The sequence below is a fragment of the Falco cherrug genome, chromosome 3 (assembly GCF_023634085.1).
Source record: "Falco cherrug isolate bFalChe1 chromosome 3, bFalChe1.pri, whole genome shotgun sequence".
Classification (NCBI taxonomy): Eukaryota; Metazoa; Chordata; class Aves; order Falconiformes; family Falconidae; genus Falco; species Falco cherrug.
In genome coordinates, this window is record NC_073699.1 from 35,186,328 (window position 1) to 35,211,067 (window position 24,740).

Genomic DNA, 24,740 nt, shown 5'->3' on the forward strand with positions numbered 1-24,740 from the left:
TACCTGTTTTTGCTATATCCACAGATTTTTCTCTGAGCTTCCTCTTTTTTTTTTCTTTTTTTAACAGTGTTGACAGCTCCTAGCCACGAGGTTAGTACAAAGAAGAACAAATGACAAAGAATCAGAAGAAGAGTGAGTAAGTGGTGTTACATCAGTGGAATGTTGACTAAATCACATTAATTCAAAGTTACTCTTTTTTTCATTAGAAGTACTTACAGATGCTATTTTTTTTCATCTTGGCATCTTATTTAGAAGTCTATTTATAAAATCTTTAACCGGGCAGATCTTTGCTTAAATTGTGGTTTTGCTTATCCAGAAACAAAATTCACTCAAATCTTGACTGTGCAATTTCTTACAAAGATTATTAGTGTTATGTGTGCCAAATTCACTGTTATCAGTACACAGTGCTGCTCCAACATGTGGATGAAACAGATTTCTTCATTTGTGTGTATATTGACACTTTTTGTAGGAGATTTTTGACCTATCACTGGCTCTATACTACCTATCCTGTTAGTGGAAAATGCACCTCCCTTACTTATAAATGAGGAGTGTTTTTAAAAACATAACCTGTACTTTCAGCTGTTTCCTCCACAAAAAAAACCAAAAAAACCAAAAGAAACCCCAAACAACACTGGATTTTTTTTTAGATCAGCTAGCTAAAAATTATGAGCTATGCACCATTCAGATTAAAACTATTTAATTTTTTTAATGTAACTTAATAGTATTAAACTGATTTAGAGACTTTGGGAATGTTTGCAGTGGTGGTTTGGGTTTTTTTAACATATCTTTGTACTGGCACTGAAAAGCAATTACATCGTAACTCCTTAAATTCTGTAAATTCTGGAATGTTCTGCTGTAAATTTCTGATGAGTGGGGCCCATTTGTCAAAATCCTTCCAAAAAATGATCTGTTGAAATCCCTCATTTTCTGAAACAATAGTAGGACAATTCTGATTGCAATATGTAAACTGAGATTCAGCCTTTCTGAAGTGTTGAGTACCTGCAACTCTATTAATATGAGTATCAAACACAATTAGATACCACATGGATCCTAGCACTCTAAGCAGCTAGAAGTATGCTAGCATGAGTAGCATAAGTGTAGCTCAACTACAGCTAAGACAATTACATTTTTCCCAGTTAATGAGCTTTGCTGAAGTGCTCCCAGCCATGAAGAAACAGCCCAAATGCAGTTGTATCTGCGTCTGCTTAAAAAATAAAATACATGAAACAAAATTATATATATATATATTCATAAAATATATGAAAAAGAATTATGGTAGACTATACCTGTATAGGCACAATCTGGCTACCATGCTTTCTAGCTGTTTGTAAAGCATGATGAAGATGCATTCCTGTGGAGATCTTATTGATAGCTAAGCCCTCTTGTGCCAGCAAAGTTGTACCTAGCTGACACACCCAGCACAAACCTGCACACCAGCCAAGTTACACTTGTCTTTGCTGAGAGTCTCCACAGCAATTATGCATCCCTACCTTTCCTATCACTTGATTAACTTTGGACTGAATTTACATAAAATATGTCTTTTACTCCTGTTTTTTGTTAGAAGTGTTATTTTGATATTGGGTTCACAAACATCACTCATGTTATAAAATATCAAAGAACTTCCTTTTACCCCTTCCTTGTCTTCAAAAGATAATTTAGCAGCTTTGTAGGTCATCGAGCCTTTTGGTTTTTTGGTCTATGTTCAAGGAATTACATGCTAGCATAATAAGAAGGATTTTATCAAGAGACTTAAAGTGGTAAGTCTGTGGAGAGAAGCCAGGAGAAAATCATTATCAGCAGATATAAACCTGAAGAAAGGCAGATTTGCGACAATTAACAAAGCTTGGGAATGCTTTCAGAAGTGAAGCTGAAATTTTACAAAATTTACACGCTCACAAAATTGGGCTACTTTAGTGTGAATAATTTGTACTTTTGGGAGCTGACATTCACATGAACTTGGCAGCCGTCTGCTCAGGACTCAAGTTCCAGCAAATTCTAATGAGGATGGCAGTAATTCAGGTCTTGTGTTTATCTTTAAGGCCCTTAAGCCTTTCTCTACACGGTGTCAGTTCTTGTTTCTATTATCTTAATTTTAGTCTTCTTAGGAAGTTTTTATTCATGTGAGCATCATTTGTCTTCCTCATGGATCAGTTATTCACTAACTGTCACAAAATTCACAATCAACAGATAGTATCTTTAGACTCCTTCAGGTATCATGAAGGTTTTATCCTTGATATGTCCTGAGAACAAAATAAGGTTGATAAAACTTTGAGATAAAAAGTACAGACAATTCAATATGAAGTGCAAGTGGTCCACTAATTCCCCACATCTACAGTTCTCTGCTGTACCAAATCCTCCACTCTGAGGACCATAACTTCCATGGTGTCCTCATCATCATATAGATTTCTAACACAGATGCAAATTCTGACAGCTTTTTTTTGCTGGTGGACCAATTGGCCATTGATAGCTCTTTTGACCATCAACTTTACTCCAAAAAACAGCCAGAAGATATACATCACTGCAAAATGTAGCATTCTGTTGACATGACACTAAGTTGATTATAACTTACAGAAGGATCCTTTATCTCTTGCTTTATAAACGTAGCACTTCAGCACTGTGAAGCAATGAACGTGGCGGTGAATGTACTGTTGTTACCATGTGTATCATACCAGACATCTGCTGTCTTTTTATGGCAGATAACTGCAGACCTCATAGGAAGACAAAATGGAATTGTGACAATAGATATTACAGTACTTTGAAATGCTATTTTGTTGAAGAGTAGAGTTGCAAAATATTAACTTTTGAATCTAATACATTATATCTGACAAATCTCATTTCAGACAAAGTAGTAAAAAGTATTGTCAAAATTCAAGTTTAAACACTGAACATTTGGATAATTACTTTCAATGACATAATGGCCTATGGTGTTTCTGAGCTCCTTCAGTTTTAAACATTGATATAATGAATTTACTAAGTGCAAAACGTTCTTACCGTTACTATGATTTGTTTTTTTCCTCTTGCTAGCTGCCACCACCAACTATATAAATTCTTATTCTTGAAAATGGATTCCAGAAAACAGGATAAAAACTTGAAGTGTAATATGGATTGGATCTGATTATGAGTTGAGAGAAAAGCTGCAAGTGTGAAGCCTATTAAATATTCAGATCCAGAATGAAAGAGAATAAAATTAGAAGCATTAAATTCTTACTTTCAGCTGTCTTCATGTTATGTTGTCACTTTAAACTTGGTTTCCAATCTACTGGATAGTATCATGTTCCTAACTACACTGGGTCCTTGTTAAATAATTATTAAAAGGGAAAGAGCAGTTACATACTCCAGACATTGAAGAGACACCTTCCATTATTTCTTCCCTCAGGAAATCTAGGTAGTTGCACCAGCTCTCCCAGCATTTTCTGTTATTTTACGTTTTAGAAACAATATGTACAAATATGTACAAACGGACAATGCATCGTGTAGAGATAATAATGTGCACAAATGCATGATCAGTCTCTTCACATAGGTTAACAAGGGCTGTGACTTAAGATGTGAAATCCAAAAAGCTTTCCACTAATAGGAGTGACTAGGTAGGGTCCAAAATGAATGGTTGTGTGAGGGGTTTTTTTCATCTTTAGTATGTTATTCAATGTGGAACAAACAACACAAAAATTAATTTGAAAACCAACCAGCCCTTCTTGACCTGACTGGAAATAGAGCACCTGGGGAAGAGGAAAAACATTTTTCTGGAGGGCATGCTTTTCTGGTATTTTAGCTGTTGATTTCCCCACTGCCTAATAGGCGAAGATGATATAGACATGTATTGTTTACAATAAAAAGCACAATTTAAGTAAATTAATATGGGGAAGACACCATTAAAAGGGATGGCTGTTGTTGCAAATTGTGAGGATAACCTGAATAGGGTCTGAAAACAGACATTAGGGTACCAAAGTATGGAAAGATTATTAAAAAATTTTAAGAACAACTGAAAGAATAGGATAGAAAATGAGGTGAACAGTAGGGATTAGAGAGGTTTTTATTGCAAGAGGAAGCAAACAGGGATGGGATGGAAACTGGGATGACTTCAATCATTTGGGATGGAGAATATGTCCTACATCCTATTTACTGTAATCTTCATTACAGTTCAATTTTCCATTTATGACTTCTATCTGAAAAGGTTGTGAATAAAGTCTTAACTCTGTGATGTACTGCAAAATAAGAACTCTATTTCAGCAAGGGAATGAATAGAATTTAACTCAAGGATTAGTAGATTTTTTCATTGTTACGTGAATCACACAGATTCAAAAAATATGTTGTTCAACTTCAGACTTGGTCTGATGTGTTACAAATTTTTCACTAGATGGAGCAATAGTATCCATCGTAAAATGCTAGCCCTTCACTAAACTGCTCTACCAGGAACTTTAAATATGCAAGGACAGTCTGAGCTAAGTCAATGTATTCTAAATGGGGCATTTTAACTTCCGAATATATTTTTATTCGGTCTGAATATTTGTTTTCGATTTCTGATAAGCATTTTGCTAGCTCTTAATACCTCTTAAGAATTATTAAAATGTAGAATTATTAATTTTACTGCTATTTATCATCTTCATGAATGTTATATAAGTGATGGAAAAGTAACATAGAAAACAGTCCAGATAACAGTTTAGTACTTACACCTTTTTTTTTTTCTTAATGCATGTAATAAGAAAGAAAAAAAAATCTGCTTCATTTGTTACATAAATACTTGCCTATTTACAATTCCTCAAAATGTCAGTTGAAATAGATACAACATTTTGCAATTATTTCTTTGTCAAAATCTCTTTTCAAGGTAGATTACTTTAAAAGATAGTGATATTTAATTTAAAAAATAAATTAAGATGCCTTTCAATCACAGTCTATCTCCACAGGATTTTTAGTTCAATACATATTAGTGGTAAGTTTAGCATTTTTCAAGATATGGCTTTATGGCAAAGAGATCCTTCCCTTGATATCTGCATGAATGGTTATTCTTTATCAAAATATTAATCTTCTCTACAGGACTGTTTTCAGAAGAAAGACGACAATATTATTTTACAATAAAATGTCATTGATAGATTTTTAATTTTTATTCAGTGCTCAGTGGTATTTATTTTACATTTTAATCCATATATTTCAGTTCACAGCTTCATTTGCTCCTGTTCTTTGTCTTCAGGCCTAGAAAGTAACACCTGAACGTGTGTTAATCTGTTGATTTATGAAATTACTTATTTTTCAGTCTTGCATTTGTTCATTGTCTGATGGTTTTTGAAAGAGCAATTGGTTGCAGTAATGGCCAGAATTAATTTATAAAATTAAATCTATATATCAGATATATCAGTATATATAGCAATGTATCTGATATTGATTTCCACCAAGGAAGGAATTTAGTTTGTTAATGCACTCGTTTACTTCATTTTCTCAACATGTAGCAGAATTAAAATGGTGTTTGTTTATTTATATAAAAAGATTAGGAAAAAAAACCCTGTCAAATACAGCTTAGGACTGCTGCTGGAAATTCTGATAAAATAAATCCTAAATTTAGAAAAAAACCACATAGAAATTATATTCTATTACATTATAATAAGTTCCTTACTGTCTGTGTAAGCTTTTTTGTTGATAGATTGCTCTCTTTCTGACAGACTGGAAGTCTTCAGTAAAATGGCAGTGTTGGTTTTAAACAATTCCTGTGTATTTTTGAAATTTGGATGTAGAGTTCTTTGAGCTACTTTATTCATTCCTGGTTAAACAAAACCTTATGTCAGCACCCTGCAGCACCATGGGTGACTGAGCTGCCAGAGCACACCATTGTAAGGGCTTAAACACTAGAAGACATGCAAGTACTGTTTAGGATAAAAGTTCTTAATATCACATTTTCCTACAAACCCAAATGAGCACATAAATCACAGGAGAGGTTATTTCAGGCTAGTGGTTTAATTTTTATCTTTTGCAGTAAAAAGCCACATACTTTGGTCAAAAAATGCAAAAATATTTAATAGTAGTAGTAATGCAAGTGCAGTAAATGGTCTGCCACTGCCTGATTTACTGAAAAAATAGATGCTAAACCTTTTTTAACGGCATGACCTGATTATGCGTATGTAGAGGGATGCATGGGACAGGTGGGAGAGACAGTACAAAAAATTTTACCCCGTTACTTGGACAGTTAAGATTTGTTTTAGCATTAAAATTACAAACTTGGATTTCTGTGGCTCCAGTGTCAGAAATATTGAATGAAATGTCCAGAAGTTTTGCGTCTCTGACCCTCTTAATCCCAGACTCAGTGCATCAGAAAACAAGGTATAATGAGTTATCAGACTTATGGCCAGGATGAATGTCAGCACACAGATCCAATGTTTGTCTGACTTCAAGTAGAGAAAGAAACTGTGAAACTTAATAGATAGTTGTCTCCTTCTAAAAACCATTTTCTTAAGTGAGTAGCGTAGCTGATGTCACAACAGTAATTTGTAATAAATATGTGTGAAAATCTTAAAATAGTTTGAGAGTAAAGGATCTGGTCCACAATACAGATAACCAGCACATTCTTGCCTGCATATATAAAAGCAGATTCCCCAAATTCAGGCTTTAAACTTTATAAAATAAAATGTGATGATTTTATGCTAACAGTCATAGAAGACTTTTTTATGCTAAAAGTCATAGAAGGTAAAAAACTTGTTTAAAAATAATACCATGAAATGCCTGGTTAATTCACTAATCTCCATGTACTCTATATATTATCTTGAGCAAATGATACAGTTCTTTACCTTTGATAATATGAACAAAAGTAAAATACAGTGAAGGTGTAAGCTGGTACTGTACATAGAGTCTTTTCACTCCGATTGGTCCATGTGTGAACAAATGATTAGATACAGAAAGAACTCCAATTACAGAGGAGATAATTTACTGGAAAAAAGTTAGGTTGGCCCTCTCACAGTAAAAATTGCTTTAGCTTATACTTGTCTACATCTCCTGCTACTGCAATTTCAGATAGGTCTGCCAATTTCCAAGGAGTCACATAGAGTGCATAAATACAAAATATCACCAAAAAGTGCTGCTGAACAGCAGCTGGTTATTATCTTGAATTTAAAATTAAATTCATAGAAAGTATTATTTTTTTCAGCCTAGCTTGTTAAGTGATATATTAGTTAGGTACATTAATTTTGCCACTAGATTTTTGATTTAAGGAATTTAATTTGAATGTGACCCAGAGAATTTCCAAGTGATATTCACAAGATGATACCTCTCAATTACTTTAAAATATTCCTGACTATAAAAAAAGACACCATGCCAGAAATTAACCTTGAATAACTTTAAAATTACTGTAATTTTTTGATTTATTTTTGAAAAATTTTCATGTTTTCCTTCCTCTTACTTCCCTTCTTCTGCAAAACAAATAAATCTTAAGTAGATGTTGCTTCAGTACTTTTCTGCTCAGTTCATGTTCTTTGGCAGGCTTCTGTTCACTGATTTTCTTCTAATTCATGATGCCTGCATTAGTTAATAATTAGTTAACATTAATGCCTGCAAGGATTCTGCAGAGCTGTCTTTCTGTTCCTGCAATGGTTACATCACATCTGAGGAAGTTTATAATTGTGTTTATATTTAAGCATGCTTAAGTAAGAAGGGAGTTCATCCCACGTTGTCTGGCTTGTGTAGTGTCTGCTCATAGGTGCTGAAGACATCAGTCCTATTCATTTGTAAGGGAGTCTCTAAGGGCAGAGCAATGCAGACTGGCCTCCCTGACAGTTCCTTGACTTCTTAATTCAGATTCAGTTTGAAATTCCTAATGTTAGCTGTAACTCAGAAGGCAAATTGACAGAATATCCTTAACTATAAAAATATTTCTTTATGCTTAGACTAAAATTCTGTGTAGATTTTGCTGCAGGGCTGAGATTTTAGGTCAGATTCACCTGCTGGCATACTCTTTAAAATCTGTTTTTCTTTTACAAGTTTTTATGAATGACAACTGCCAAGGAATGTACAATTAAAATTGTACAGACAAGCATGGTATTAATTAGAATAAACCCACACCTTTTCATAAAGCAAGTTTTAGCATAACTGTATGTTTTGAACGTGTTACTTCATAATTTCATAAATTTGCTTTGCAGTTAAAAAAAAATACTTACATTAAAGATACAAATAAACATTTAAGTAATCTCTCTGAAGTCAGTGAGATTGTTCACTTTATGTTAGCAGTCAATTATTTTAACCTGATTATTTACATATTAAAATAACTAATTTGAATGTTATGAGTTGAATATATATTTTTATTTATTAAACAATTAAAAAATGAGCTACTGAATGTAAAGGTGAGGAGTTAAAATTGCAAACTGAAAAGGGCTTGTAGGAATATTGGGAGGAGAAACACATTCCTTTCTAACCTGTTCTTTAGAAGAACAAACCATAGACTATATGACTATTTCAGAATGATTTCAGATGCCCTAACAAAAAGAAGAGAATCAAAACTTTGGGGAGGATAAGCTGGATAATCCATTAGATACTTCACAACCCTAACGTATATATAAACCAAATTTTCCAAAATGGTTACTCATTTTTCCATTTCACAAACCTAGTTTATCTGTAGGTATTGAGAACTATAAATACTAAATGTCTTTGAAAATCTGACCCATGGAGGATGATTCCTAGGCTAAAGGAGGCTGCAATGCAACTGACTTCCAAACGACATTGGTGAGACTGATGTCCTGATTTCCACTTGTCTCTGGAAAATGTGCTTCCCAGCGTCTGGGATGGAGTGACCTCAAATTAGTGGCCTTTTCTGGAAAATTTTGTATATGAATTTATGGCTACATCTGTCTCACCAATCAAATCCAAATACAAGCTGCTGAATAAAACAGAAAAACTATATTCAATTGGCAACATTTTATATCACTTAAGTTACTGCCAGTAGTATTGCCAGAAGTGCCACCCAAGGATAAACATAAAAAAAATGAGATAAGAAGAAATGTTAATTGTCATATGAAAGCTGTGTGTTTGAGAATTAGCTGAATCATCTCCTGAAAAGAGAATTCCTGTTATAATAGTGCCACACTCATTGTACAGAGGTCAAGTATGCTTTCCATGAACTCACATCTGTATACAAACACACACACACACACACACACACACGCAACATACATAAAGTACTTCTGTAGAAGGAATCTATACAAGTCCTGCAGGAGTAGCTCAGAGGAAAGAATGGTTAATTTCTAGAGCTCTCATTCTGTTCTTATTCTTCCAGCTCTTGGGGATGATGTCCCAATTTCCCCCCTTTCTGTTAAGAGGTAGAAAAATATTGCCTTCAGTTAGCAAAAATACTGGCAGGTTTCTTATGCAAAATCTGTAATTGTTATTACAAAAACCGTTCTGGTTGGGTTTTTTTTTTAAGATGTTAGCTTTTTATGGGAGAGTTAACTTTTCAAAGAGGATAAACAGCTTAGTTGCGTAGAATAAAAAATCATCTAAGCTTAGATATATCTAACCTTGGCTGTCATCAGCAAATCAACGTATCTCCTTGTCTGCCTTTTAGCATCCTGATTTTCAAGTCAACATTTGTTTTGAGCAGAGTATGGCTTATTGATGGCACATTCATAGGTTGTGAGTGGACTTATGTATAAGCTTTTTCAGTAGATAAAATTGGGTCAAAATGGACTTTGTATGAAATTAAATGTGTTCAGACCCTAAAATGAGGCTGGTTCTGTGCTGTGCTCTGATTGATGCAGATACATCTGAAAAATGAGTTCTCTTTTAAGCTTTTTTGGCATGTAGGAGTGCTTTTAGTTTCCAGTTTGTCTAATTAATGCTGGGTTTCCACAGATTATTTTTTTTTTTTAAGTAACACAAAATAAAGCACTCCTATATTTTAGAATTACAGCTTTTAAAGAATGGCCTAAATATTTAAGTAGGGCTTAATCTATATAGGGAAAGAGAACAAGTTTAGTTGGTATCTCATCTTTAAGATTTAATCAAATGCTTTAGTGAATGTAACTGAAACTTTGGCCAAGCACTTCCTTTCCTTGCCTGGTCTTCCCTCATCTGTCTTTCTGTATGTTTGACTTTTATGTTGATCAGTCTCTCAGGCCAAAATTATATTTAGTTACTAGAGCAGAGACCTGACACTTCAGTTTCATTGTGTATACTTCATCCAGTTGTACCACATGTAAAATATGCTAAATTAACAGAAAACACTCCAGCTTCAGCAGTGTCAGAAAAATATCTGAAATAGATGCATGGTGCAAAATGGACTAATTTATAATATTTCACCTTTTCTTTAAATCTATAGAATGTTCACAAGGTGCTCAAAAATTGTAAGACACAGTATCAGATAGATCTGTGCCATTATAATATCCTTTGTACATGCCATTCCTTCCTCTGAAAATGCAAAGAATCACTTTTGACTAAAACATTAGAGATCTATAAAAAAAAAACATTTGAAATCGAATGAGTATTTTTGGTTTAGTCAAGCCCTACTTGGTAGTGTACTTCCATTTTACTCCAGAAAATACAAGAGCACATACCTGCATCCTCACATAATTCCTTTCTGTAATAGTACAGCAGAGCTGGAAGGAACCTTGAAAGATCATATGGACCTCTCTCTGTCTGTGGTAGGATCAACTACTTGTGACTTCTGACAGATATTTGTCTGCTTTGTTCCTAAAAACTTCATAAGCTGTTTGCTGCCATGTTCCACCGTCCATAGTGGAACTGCCCATAGAAACCGTGTCTTAATAACCAATATGAATTTTCCGTGCTGCAATATGAATTTTTTGCTTGTTTATCTTACCTGATGTAAACATGTAGAATAAATATTACCATTATTGTTATCTAATTATTTCTATATTATTACAATCAATGTTTTTTAGACTTCTGATCATCCTTTTTGCTCTTTGGATTCTCTCCAATTGCTTCATATTTCTCTTGAAGTGCAGCAGAACTTAAGTAAATGTTTTGCCTGTGTCTGAGCTAAGATGGTATTTAAGGTATGATTACAGAATCATAGAATCATAAAATCATAGAATCATTTACATTGGAAATGACCTTTAAGATCATTGAGTCCAACCATTAACCTAACACTGCCAAATCCACCACTAAACCATGTCCCTAAGTGCTGCATCTATGTGCCTTCTAGACACCTCCAGGGATAGTTACTACACTACTTTACCAAGTACCCTGTTCTAAGGCTTGACAACTCTTTCAGTGAAGAAATTTTTCCTAATATCCAATCTAAACCTCCTCTGGTGCAACTTGAGGACATTTACTCTTGTCCTGTCACTTGTTACTTGGGAGAAGAGACCATCATCCACTTCACTACAACCTCTTTTCAACTAATTGTAAAGGGTGATAAGGTCTCCTCTGAGCCTTCTTTTCTCCAGGCTAAACAACTCCAGTTCCCTCAGCTGCCTCCTCCTAAGACTTGTTTTCTAGACCTTTCACCAGCTTCATTGTCCTTCTTTGGACACTTTCCAGCACCTCAATGTCTTTCTTGCAGAGAGGGGCCCAAAACTGAACACACACTATATCTGCCGTAAGCCATGATGCTATTGGCCACCTTGGCCACCTGGGCACACTGCTGGTTCATATTCAGCCGGCTGCTAACCAACACCCCCCCAGGTTCTTTTCCTGGGGAAGTGTGGCTTCCCAGCCACTCTTCCCCAAACCTGTAGCGTTGCATGGGGTTGTTGTGACCCAAGTGCAGGATCCAGCACTTCTCCTTGTTGAACCTTATACAATTGGCCTCGGCCCATTGATCCAGCCCATCCAGATCCCTCTGCAGAGCCTTCTGGCCTTCCAGCAGAGCAACACTCCACCACAACTTGGTATCATCTGGAAACTTACTGAGGGTGCGCTTCAGCCCCTTGACCAGACTGTTGATATTCAATAGAACTGGCCCCAATACTGAGCCCTGGGGAACAGCACTTGTGACCAGCCACCAGCTGGATTTAACTCCATTCACCACAACTCTTCGGACTCATGAAGTTCTGGATTTTATAAATGGTAACCTTCTGACAAGACTATTTTTAGGATGTTATTATATACTCTTGTTGTCTCAAGACATGTATTGTCTCAAGTCTTAGGAGAATATTCAGGCTCCTAAAACTGACCTTTGGCCAACTACAATATTCACTAAATTAATGTTATCTCTGCTTCTCCATTCTAAAACTGTGCTATAGTTCATGTAGATGTAAATGAGCTAGCTTAGATACCAAATACCACAGTATAGCACAAACAGCATGGGCTTCAGCTGCAATAAACAATGTCATCAAAGCCAATTAGCTTTTAGTACTTGATCTTTGTTTGTACTCCTTGTATTGTGTTGTGGTTGTGCTCTTAATGTCAGGTTCCAATGCATAGTAAACTAAGAAGATATCCAACTCAGCAGGACAGAACTTCACAACTGACTGCAAAATTTTTACATGATTTGGAAATCAGGGATTTTAAAAAAAAACTATTCAATTTTAATCAGAGTTGAGAAGCATGTGGAAATCTCTACAAACATTTTTGTGACTCTGAATTTGGTATGATGATTTTTTGCAGCAAACAGTGATTACTTCACCATTTAAATTAAATTATGACTATTTAAAGTTAATTTCAATGGGAATATCAAATTTCTTTTCTACCTTCTAATTGTAGATTGTTCTTTGGGGTATCTATTCTCTGTCATTTAGACAAGCAGTTTCAGTTTTCTGTATGAGTGAAATGAGTTATATTTTGGGCTCCTTTCAGTCTGAAATAAAAGAAGAAAATAACTGTGATTAGAATTGATAATGGTTTAATGTATAAAATCTAAATTAACCCAAAATCTGTATATATCTTGCTTCATATTACAAGTTACAAAAACCAGTCTGACATTATTCCCTGTGGACAGGGAGCATAGTCAGGTCCTGGCACTGCTGGAGGACTAGTCAGACCATAGATCTCATTTGATTGCCCTGTTCCTAGGGAGATAAAAATAATTCTCTGAAATGTCATCTTTCTATTTCCAAAAGTTGAATAGATGTTATTTAAGATTAATTTAAATGTTTTTCAGATTAGTTTATTTCCTTAACTATCTCCAGATAATTATGCTCTTAATCATTGTCTGCACACTGAATCATATATTACAACATAAGTTCATTAAAAATATATAGTTTTACTGCTTTAATTTATTGTAGCTACCAAGCATGTTGATTCAAGACATAACTGTTTAGGTGTAACACTTTTGATGCAATGTAAAACTTCTCTAGTGAAGCACGTTTTTCCATAATCTTTTTATGGAAATCCTGTGGCTTGTTGTGACTTGCCTTCAGAACTGTCTTTCCAGGTTAACTTGGCACATAAACTTGGTTTCGTCAACTCAAGGAGGAGAAAACAGTATTATTTCTTTTTGTCAACAGAGATGGGGAAATATTAGGGTATTTTGCCTATAAATCTATACAGAGATGGACTTTACCACAGCACTAAGTGCTGAAAACGATGATAATATACTTCACATTTAAATGACAACTTGTGTTTTCAAAACTAGTAAATGAACTTTAATTATTTATTTCTTACAGTGCCACAGTAAAGTAACTATCAGCAACCTTTTTTTGCAATGAGAGAAAATACTTCATAGAAAGCTAAAGAGCTTGATAAGGTCACATGGGAACAATTACTATGTTTGCTGTATATAGAAGGCTTCCCACCTGTAACCAATTCCCTATTTTACCGCCATCATCTTTTAGTATCATAGTTTCCTTGGTCCCATGAGGCTATGAGTGACTTGGGACATCTTTTTAACAACTTTGCCACATCGTATCTCATGCAGTGACATTATGATGCAAAAAAAGGGCATATAATGATATCTGATGTAAGAATATTTCTAAATAGCCTATAAACCACTTTACAAGATAAGTTTGTGGGACACTGTGCAGCACCTTTAATGGAACCATGATGAGGGGGAATGGATTTAAAAGAAATGTTGAAGTGATTTATACCTAATGCGTCTTCATGAGAATTAAGTTTTTATGAAATTAAGTAAAAGGCTTGTGGGATGATAAAGCACCATGACTAATAACAGAAATTTTGAAATTTTTACATCAAACACATTCTATAGGTATATGGTAGATTATATACATATTGTTTCCTTCATCTTTGAAAGAGAGTATAGGAGACATGCATTTTAGAGGGAAATGCTGACTTAGTGTTGCTTTGATGTTTCTTACTTTCAGATGCTAATCTTAACTTTGACCTTCCCATCACTTAATATATTTTGCTTACATATGTTTTGTTCACATTCCTACAGGCTTTTTATGGTACTCAGTTATTTTACAAAAAATGCTAGCTTCCCACACTGCCCTCCCCTACAATTTAGGTTAAGATAGGATTGTGTTTTGTGTTAAATACTCCATTAGGTGATTATATTTTTCAAAATCCCAGAAGATAAATGTGTGTCCACCACCAGTCAGATAAGGGGTTATGAATAACTATGGATCCAAAATACAAAGGGGAAGTGACTGGTTAGAAAACAAGACTTACCTTAGACTCTGCACATGTAAATATTTAGCAAATCAAAATGTCACATAGCGGTGTGGAAGTTTTCAAGTAAACAACCTGACTCAATATTAAAGATTTTAACTGAATTCTATTTCAAATGGTCTCTATTGTTCAGTCAGCTGCTTTACAGCAAAATTACCAATTTCTAGTCCTAATTATGCCCAAGTACTGACAAGACTGCTGCCTGTGAGATAAAAGTGTCTTGTTATTAGAAGATCTATCCACTGTGAATGATTTAATTTTCTGCTCCTGAAATCATCTTAAATTATGTTGTTCATAAGAAAGTGACTGCAGACAGAAGGTTATTATTTGGGCAAGCCTCTGTGAATGAAAATTCAATAGCCAGACTCTCATTTGTCTGCCTAAAGATGCTGTTACATTTTAGGTTCACTTCATTTTGGAAAGTTTGATGGTAACAAAGGAAGACAGTCTTCACTGGAGCTTGTCTGGTGTAGGGAGGTCCAACAGCCATCTCCCTCTTCTAGCCGAACAGAAAAGGATGTTAAATCCTGCTGAACAATGGCAATATTGGGGTTCCTTGCAAAGACACTTTAAACAGGGTCTTCAAAGGGTTTCAGTGGAAGTGCCTTATGCCTGACCAGTGTTCAACTGCTTTTCCAGCTGCTGGGAGGAACTCCACTAACATATATCTGATTCTGGTTCCTATGTGCTCCTTTTGTATAGTGTCACAGAAACCTTTAGGAAAGGCTTAGCCTGTGGTTGGTTCTGCAGTGGCAAGTACAGACCTTGGCTTTGTGGAAAACAACATCTCAGGAAGCAGAGAAGGTGCTTTCAAAAAGAGTTCGCTAGATTGTGTGTGGAGAAGCAGTAGCAAATGTTTCTCTGCTGTAGAAAAATGTGACCCTGCAAAGGGAGGGTATTGGAAAAACACAGTTAAGGCTGGAGCTGTGCAGGCACCAGTTCTGCAAGTCACAGAGGAGCATATTATAGGAAACATTACTTTTATGTGCATTTTGTTATATAAAACAACCATGCAAAGTTTTGAGCTGCTGTTACAGCTAGAAATTAATAGCTGGAGACTAGTTATTCCCAGATCCACTGTGTGGGTACATGGTCTATGTGTGATGGGATACCAATTTTCTACTAAAAGAAAAAAAAAAAGATAACAAGTTCTCCTCAACTACTTGTCACAGAACGCTTTCAAATGTGATTTATTGGACACCACTAAGAAATGAGGAAATTATGACCTGCTTTTCATGTCTTATATTAAAAAAAAGATAATTTGGAAAGTTTGGATGAAATTAATACTCAAGATACGTTATGTGGCAGCATATATTTAGACAGAAGAAATACATGTGGAATAGCAATAACCTTTGGCTGTCTTTAACGCACTCAACCAGTTAAACATATTAGAAAGGTTTATAACTAACAATTCAACTTCTGTGCATCTTCAAAGAGCTGACTTCTTTTTTCTGGTCTTCTAGATTGCTGCAAATGGGCAGATTGCTGCCTGAACCAGAACAGTAGGAAATTAGTGCTAGCAGTGTATATGGTGCTGCTGAAAACAGGGGAAGGTGGTGTAATCATTGACAATCTGCCATCAGACTGACTTTAAAAACTATGGGTGGTACTGAAGTATTTCTTGACAAACAGTAGTTTAGAATATTCTGCCCAAGAACAATGCTTTCCCTGCATAATGTTGTTAGCAGATTTATGTTGTCTGGTGTTAGGATGTTGCTGTTCCTTTTGTGTATTGAAAGAGTGCATGGCTAAGTATTGGCTCAATATTTGAGACAGTCAATGTACACCTACTTAACAGCAATGTTATATTGCCTATGTCTTCTTTTAAGAGGCATTTTGAATCTTTGAGGCTTCTTCATTAATTTATTTATATCTATTAAACATTACTGAGACATCATAATTCAGTTTTTATTGAACAGAAGCTTACAAACCAATCATATGTAGTTTAAAATAGCAAACAAGAATATTCATTCTTAGCGTGGCATCAGTTTAGGAAGTTTCATCAAATTTCCTTCATTCATCTATGTTGGCACTCCAAAGCAAATCCTGAGTGGGAATGTACGTGCTGTTCATCACACAGTGATGCAGATGCAGTATCTAGGTCTCTGAAACACATGACTCCAGCAAACACTGTACGGGTCAGTTGCCATTTAATTTCTGTTTCACTAATAATCATAAAGAATGCCATAGGGGCTTTTAACAGGCAGTAACAAAACAGCGGCTTTTGAAATACCACCCTCGAATCTGAATGAAAATGTCTGATAATTGAATTTAGCTATCTCAAATCTTGGCTTGGGTTTCCTGTGTTTTCCTAGTGACATTCCTCCATGCTTGCAGTAACATGGCAATTTCTATAGAGTGTGTTTGTGTTGCGGGCAGGCAGCTCCCTGATGACGCTTCCCTTTTGTCCCTGCAGTACAAAGAGGGATATATTACTCTACCGAATACAAAGGACTAATTCTACTAAATCAGCTTGTGGGCTCATTAGTGGATGTAACTGTTTGCAAAATTTAATTAATGAAGATTCACAATCATCTTTGCTAAATGTTATTATTAGTTTTCTGTATTATAAGCCTTTTTACATAATCTAACTGCCTCAGATGCATGCATTAATAGAATATATGGTTTTCATTGTGATTGCTTTATTATGAAGATCGTGGTGTTGGTAAATCTTTAGAGTTACTTTTCAAAATCATTCCCTTGCATGTGAATTCAAAAGGTTTGTTATCACAGTATAGTGGGATTCCTTTTAGGCACATGATACATGGTTTTAGGGACATGGTTTTAATACCTTATCCTCATTTAAGAATACTAATAGCTAATATTAATAACTAAATAATTACAAATGTGTGAAAAGAAAGCAGATGTGCTAATAAAATAATTATGTTAAGTCTAGTCCAACTCGTGAACTATTTAGGATTCATGGTACGCTGATTCCCGTTACTGTCTGGTATTTCAAAATACTGTTGTACGAACTAAATTGCATAAAAGTGTTATTTGCTCTTCCATCAAAAGTAAGATAAGAGCTACTAAATATGTTGTTATGCAGCATACCAGTGATCTCAGCTCTGTAAAAAGCAAACTACTTCGATATTTCAAATATTTGAAAAATCCTGTTTACAAGTGTTTAAAAACTGCACCTGAGACAAGCATGGGATAGGCAAGGCACAGCATCACTTTGAAATGGAGAAAAGTTCAAAATATAATTGTATTTGCAGTGTGTATTAAAAAGGTTTTTAAGTTTGTCAACTACAAAATCCTCAGAGAGGGTTCTCACACTCCACTGTATGTATTCCATTTCGGAAACAACCTGGTTACATGAATCAGAACTGGACCTTCTAAATATGTTTTAGAGAGGAAGCCCAGACACATTGCAAAATTTAAGCTCCTCACCAAGATTCTTGCAGGTTTTTCCTGTCTACAGCATGATATTGCAGCTCATGCTCTCATGTGAGTGTCTGGCTTTGCAAAGTGATGCCTATAGATAGGGAGTATATATTTAATATTTGTTGGGTTTCGTTATTAACGTAGTTTAAACACCTTTGAAACTGTGATGACTGATAATAAAATTCTTGACTGACTTTTGAATATATGAATTCTTCTGAATATAGTTATCTGTCTTTTTTCTTTATCATTTAATCCTCCATGTTAATTCATATCTCCTAAAATCATTTTCCTTTAAGATAGCTGTATGTCATTGCTTGCCTGATCATGCAGTTCAAGGTATAAACGGATCATTTTCATTAGTGTAAGGCCTCCAACGTAGCAGTGGGTTTAGTAATTGTACCTGAAGGCTCAATGTTACAATTTATGGCTCAAAGCGAAGGGCACAGATGTGCAGAATCACTGAAGTCTGCACCTGGACTTTGTCAGTTCTCAAATGTACTTGAAAATCAAGATCTATGTCCAATTTTTTTTGATAAAAAAATTTTGCCAAAATTCTTTTACCTCCTACATCATACTTATGTAAGTGTGATAAATGTCCTTCATTCACAGAGTAGGCTTTAGGGCATAGTAATGTTACTGCAACCAAATAATTTGGCATAATCCCAGCTCCAGTTTCTTGCTGGTGGTTATTTCCCATACTGCTCTGAACCTACTGGACTATATTTTTTCATTATAGAAACATTACTGCAACTTGCAAATTTTCCCCAGGAAACCCTTTGTGTTTAAGTAAGATTGTCTAAGAGTATAAGGCCTTCTCAGTGGCCTTTTTTTGATAGGAAACATTATTTTGTGGTAGGAAGAAAAATAGATTTTCACAGTAAGGTTTATTCTGTATGTTTATAATATTTTATTTAAATTTGTATTTAATATTATGACATTAAAATTGTATTTCCTGTTAAAATATTATAAGTTCATACATGCTCAGCATTTCATTTAGTGTCCTTTTCACATAGTGAAATATAAATCAATTAAACATGAATTCAAACTGAAATAAAATAAGGTCTGCGTTGAAAATATTTTAAAACCTCAACTGTGATGTCTGAACACTTTTATCTTTCAAATTTGAGTAACTGAGTTAACTGATAGAAAATGAGTGAGCAGTCAAAAAGTATTTTTAAAGCCTAAACTCATCTACATTTCTCCTGTTCAGATCCAAACCGACAAAGGTTTTCCAAAATAACAGTGGGGTTTTGATCTGTGGGTTTATTTTATATTAGTAACTCTGGATTCCTCTCCCCTGCTTCTCTCCTCTTACCTGGCCTAGAAACTGTGACCATATTTATTGGTATGAAGCTAGCATAAAGATTTGATGCTGTGGGAAGGGCAGCAAAATGATCCTGGGTAGTACATTCAAACCAAACTTATTTATTCAATCTAAATCGTAAATATGTAGGGAGGGAAGAAAAAGACTGAGAGTATGCCTGAACTCCCCTTCCACAGAAGTCTAGCCAAATGCTTGTGGTTAGTGTGAAATCATGGAGTGTGCAGTGCCACATCTTGTTGCGTTTTGTTTGTTTGTTTGTTTTTGTTTTGGTGGTGGGGTTTTTTTTGCTATTGAAATGTAGTACATTTAAATGTAATGCATTCCAAGACTTGCTAACAAATCTGCTGGAAACAAATTTTATTCTGTAAAAATACATCTTGCAGTTCCAACTTCACACTCTTAGCCAAAGAAGCACATTGAAGGGATCCTGTAAAATGGGAAGAAGTGGGAATGTAAGTTTATCCTATGGTTTTATGTTTATTTGCATTAAAAAAGAAAAGGTGATTTTTAAGCAAGTCATTGAAGTTTTAGCATGTTGCACTAATATTTTAATGTGCTATTTCCATTAATTATAATGAACTTTGTAATTTAGCAAATTAAACATGTATTCCAGTGGAAGTAATTGTACATACATAATATAAATTCCTTATCCATGCAAAGAAAACAGAGTTTGTGTCCCCACTTCTTCAGCAGCAGAAAGGTAGCACCTTCTTTAACAATGATGGGAATGTCCAATATGTCATATTAAATTGTTAAAATTTCACAATAACATAAATGTACACAATTTTCTCATTCATAGGTACTAATACAATCACTCAACAGAAGAAATTATTTTTTTTATAAAGAGAAAATTATTGCAATAATATTTCAAAATTAAGACCAGGACTCACTCAGAAATATATGTAGCCTTTTTGATGGATGTGAGATTCCTGACTGAGTTTCACTGTTGCTAAAGTATGAATTGTTCCTTGTTTGGAGGACCTATTAAAGAGCTCTGTCCATTTGTGTTGGGCTAAATTTAAGACTTTACCTGCCCAGCCCTGTGCTTTACTATGGAGGATACACTTCTAGCAAAGTGGAGCCTCCTTTGGGATCTCCCCTCTCAGGTAACTGGTCTTGTCAGCATTTGTTTGATGAAAGTTTTATTCTTCAGGATCTGATAAAAAGTAGGTTTTGGCATTGGTGACAAAAGCTGACTGTATAGCCTGACAGATAGAGCAGTCACTTGGCTGAGAAGTAACCAACATTTGAGTTTGTTATTTGATAACTAGTTACCTTTACCTTTCTCACTTCTGTAAAAAATACTTTGAACATATGTTTTTGAAGTCATCTGTGTGTCCATGGTTCAATTCAGAATTGATCTCCAAGTAGAAAATTACAAAAATCATTTTGGAAGAATTCACAGATATTTGAAAGGGTTCAGCTTTTAAACTTCTTCTGGAGAAAGCATGGGGAATGATGTTAAGGAAGAGTATGGGGTTTTATATATATATATATATATATAAAATAATACTGTGATTGCTTTAATGTGCTATATGAGTGACAATCCTTTCATATGTACAATTTGTTGAAAAATTGTGCCCAAACCATGACTGCTACATTGTGGATAGAAAATTAATGAAAATTCAATTCTCCACAGTACCAAGTCTCATTGATCCAAGAAGCACAGCCAGGGTATTGCTTAAGGAGGAATATACCGCATAGGTGGTACATCTGCAGAAATCCTCCTGGATGCTACTCCACTTCTACTGGCATTAGTGCTACTACAGGTGGCTGGCTGGAAAGGCAGCCAGCCTGTGTTTGTAAGGGGCCAGACAGAGACGACTGGGAGGATCACACAGGGGACAGCTGCCCGTGCCTGGAATAGGATTGCAGGCAGGGGGAGACACAGGCTTCCATGGGTACACTCGCTGCTGCTCTGCATCTTTATTCAAACTTGGGTAGAATGATTTTGCTTTGATGCAATATGATTTTGCATCCTCCTTGCATGCCACTGAAGTACAAATGACTATGTAATAACTCTCAGCTTTAAAAAGGTTATATCTACATGAAGTTTGCAATGAATGAACTATTCCACAAGCCATGCTAGTGAAAAAATGTAGAAACGTAATTAAATAGCAGTATTCAATAATATATTTTTTAAAATAACAAGCATGCTACAAAATAGCTTTTTGTCCAGGCAACTTTTTGTTCAAAACAAACAATCAATGTGAACCAAAATTTTAACTCTTTAATCTTTAAGTCTTAAATTAGCCTTTAATCAGCAGTACACAGTCTCACTAGCAGTGAGAAGTACTATTACAATGAAGTTAAAATGAAGTTATAAAAAGCTTGGAGACAAATACCTGAGCATGATACTAAGTGGGATAAACTAAGCTGCAGAACATGGATGGTGCTAAGTTCTGTCTATGTTCGGCAACAACTGTAGTGGTGACATTGGTGGCAATTTCTTCTTGTTTTGTTTTGTTGATCTTGTCATTTTTATATCTCTTTTTGTGTTGGTTGGGTTTTTTTGTTTGTTTGTTTGTTTGTTTGTTTTTTCGGCACTGGAAAAAGACATCATTCTGGTGGTACGCTTTCACACTTTACTATGTTTGTGCCACACTAATAGAACAACAGTATGTTACATGCACATTTTGGCTTTTGTATCTTAATTGTAAGTTCATGGAAAACACAAGTAGAAATCATACTGCTGTGCAAAACTCTAACAAGGTGATTAGTTACTTGGGTTCTGCATTTGCTGCTGAAACAGGGGCTGTTCAGATCAGTCACAATAACCTTTTTGTGCAGTGAAATTCTCTCACACTGTATTTGTATTTTGAATCAATAACTGCCCTGTAGCCAAGGTTACTATGATGCATCACCAAAGCCAGGGGGAGAAACAGAATCTCAGAGCTGAAGTTGGTTAGAAACTGGATAGATTTTTGGTGCATCAACTACCATGGAATTTAATCAACAACATGATGCGTGTGTCTATAAAAGGAAATAGAGATGAAAATGTTATGTGTTAGATTCAGACATGGATAGGAAAGCGTGGGGCTAATCACATTGCTAGTTTTGTTTTGGTTTTTCTTTCAGATTTTTTTTTTCTTCTCATATTCATTTCCTGCCATTCTCTTCATCTTCTGTTCATAGTCTCTTCTTCCTTGCAGGCTCACAAGGCTACCTAAGGCTTTGCTGCTTCAGTGTGCCCTTGTCGAATCTCTAAGGACATTGTATTTCTGATGCCTTTTTTGGCAACTGAAACAAGAATCAGTGTTCAGATTTACAGCTACTTTTTGATACCAGCATGTTGTTGCACAGCCCTTTTGGTTGCCAGAGTTCCAGAGTGGACTCCTAAGCAGTCCTATTGCTCTTCTAGTCTTGGGACCATGAGAGCCAATGGTAGCACTCTTGTTAAAAATAATAAAAAAAAAAGTCCTACTATAAATGCTTGAAAACTTTCCACTTGTGTTTCTGCCTTCAGGAGGAAGGAAGGGCTGAAGCTTTTGTGTGACCATGGAAATATGCTTTCAACAGATTTCATTTTATATTGAACATGGACTCAATAAATGCTGCACTGCTTTTCAGTCTGGGCTGTTTAAAATAGTTCTCAGCAACTTTTCAATGTGACATTTCAATTCAGTACTTACATTTGTTGGAAAGCAGCAGATTTCTCTGGGGGTAGAATGTTATGTGTTAGAAGAATTTGGAAGACAGGTTTTTTCTACTTGAAGAGGAACATGTGGTGCAAAACTATTCAGCAGCTTTTTAGAAACATGATGAAGATAGCTCTTTTTCATCAGAGTTGTTGGAAGAACCTCTCATTTTCTATGAGACAACTTCTACAGTAATTTCATACAAGTTTTTCCAAATCATGTATGTTCTCTTTCATTTACAATGTTTTTTACCTGGTTCTTGGGGGATACAGAGGGAAGACTGATGCAAAAAGTCCAACTTAGTTGGGTATCCCAATAGTATATGAGGCAGAAAGCAGGAATATATAAAATGTCTGTGTCTTAAGCTTGACTGAATGGACACTGTCACTTGAACTATTCTAAAGAATTGCTTTGATGCCAGTTGTAGGCAGTAGAAATAATTAGTCTTTATTCAGACGAATTTTTTACTTTGGGATCTAGTCTTCAGCTAGAGCATCTTCTTCCTGGCTTTCGACGGATGCCAATGACTTTCGTCTGGTTTTCTATTTCTTATGTTTTGTGAGCTGTTGAAAAGCAGTGACATCCTGCATCCTGGATGTGTGCAACACAGTAGTTTTCTGGGGGTGTTTCCTTCTTTTTTTTCTTTCAGTTTAATTTCTTAATTTTACTAAAGAAGTTAGACACATACATTAGAAGCATGTATCTATACCTGAAACCAAACGAACACAGAGCTCCTAACTACCTCTGTAATCCTTCTGAAAGGCTATGGGATTCAAGCAACGTGTAAAGGCTTTGAGATCCCAGGAGAAAAGACCCAACAAAGGGTGTTATGCTTTTCATCATGGGAATGGAATGACAGTGGCACTGGTTCCTTCAGTTCATCTGCAAATTACATTTTTTAAAAATGCTTATTTATAATTGTCCCAAGTTTTCAAAACTATAACTGCCGCGGGCTATGTTATGCATACCTTTGTTGTAGACAACATTTGAAGGTGCATATCGGAGAAGAAGTAAAGCAGGTATTTTTGTAAGTGAACTCTATTATTTTCCCCTTTGAATTAAGGGAATATGTAGCCTGTCATAGATTAATTTTGGTCTTATACAAGCTAGGCCTGGAAATCAGCAGAAAGACAGTCACTAAGTATACTGTTCTCCAATGTGTAACAATACATTTATTCTTTCCGTCTGCTATGACACAGTTGTTCCCAGCCCTGGTGTTGTGTAACTCCAGAACAACTCATTGCAGCATTGTGGAAAGCACATTGCCTATTATTTCCCTCACTGGTGAGGAATGCCATTTGTAAAAAAAAAAAGGTAAAAAGAATTTTTTTAAAGTCTCATTCTCCTTCATATTTCAAGAGACTTACTTTCGTATCTCTCCCAGTCAGCATCTTCAGTGATCTTATTCTCAAATCCAAACCATGGAATGGGTTAAGAATAATACAGGAGTTTATTTCCAAATATCTTTATCTTTTCATATGAAGAGTATACCAATATAATGATCTATGACTTGTAGTTTTGTTTGTAGTCCGTTTATTAATTTTGACAAAACAATCGCTTTTTTTTGCATCCACCAATAGAGTAATGAACTATTTCTTATACTCATCAACATATTAGAAACTGTTTTTTAAAGAATTGTGGAGATAAATAATTTGGCTTGTCAGGCAATAGGGGAAAGTTCTTCATGTGTCAAGAGCTGCAAAGTGGTTTATGGCTGTCACAAACATCCTGCAGATAAATAAGAGAAAAAAATGGCTTTGCACTTCATTGATGTTTGTAGTTCATGTTGCAACTTAGTGACTTCTAAATTTGCTATCAATTAAAAAAGTTTTTTGCTTTTGCCACAAAGCAAACAGAACTCATCTGTCAGTTGAGATCATTTTTGGTTTAGTTCC

The 24,740-nt window shown here is 35.2% G+C and overlaps 1 long non-coding RNA gene across 4 annotated transcripts in view; it reads left to right on the plus strand.

Moving 5' to 3' along the window:
- Positions 1 to 24,740, plus strand: part of LOC114017591 (uncharacterized) — a 94,966-nt gene that overhangs the window by 44,490 nt on the left and 25,736 nt on the right. For all 4 annotated transcript variants that reach the window (XR_003562739.2, XR_003562738.2, XR_008731182.1 and 1 more), the window contains one exon: positions 68 to 136. This is a non-coding gene — a long non-coding RNA (uncharacterized LOC114017591). The remainder of the gene's footprint in view (positions 1 to 67; positions 137 to 24,740) is intronic.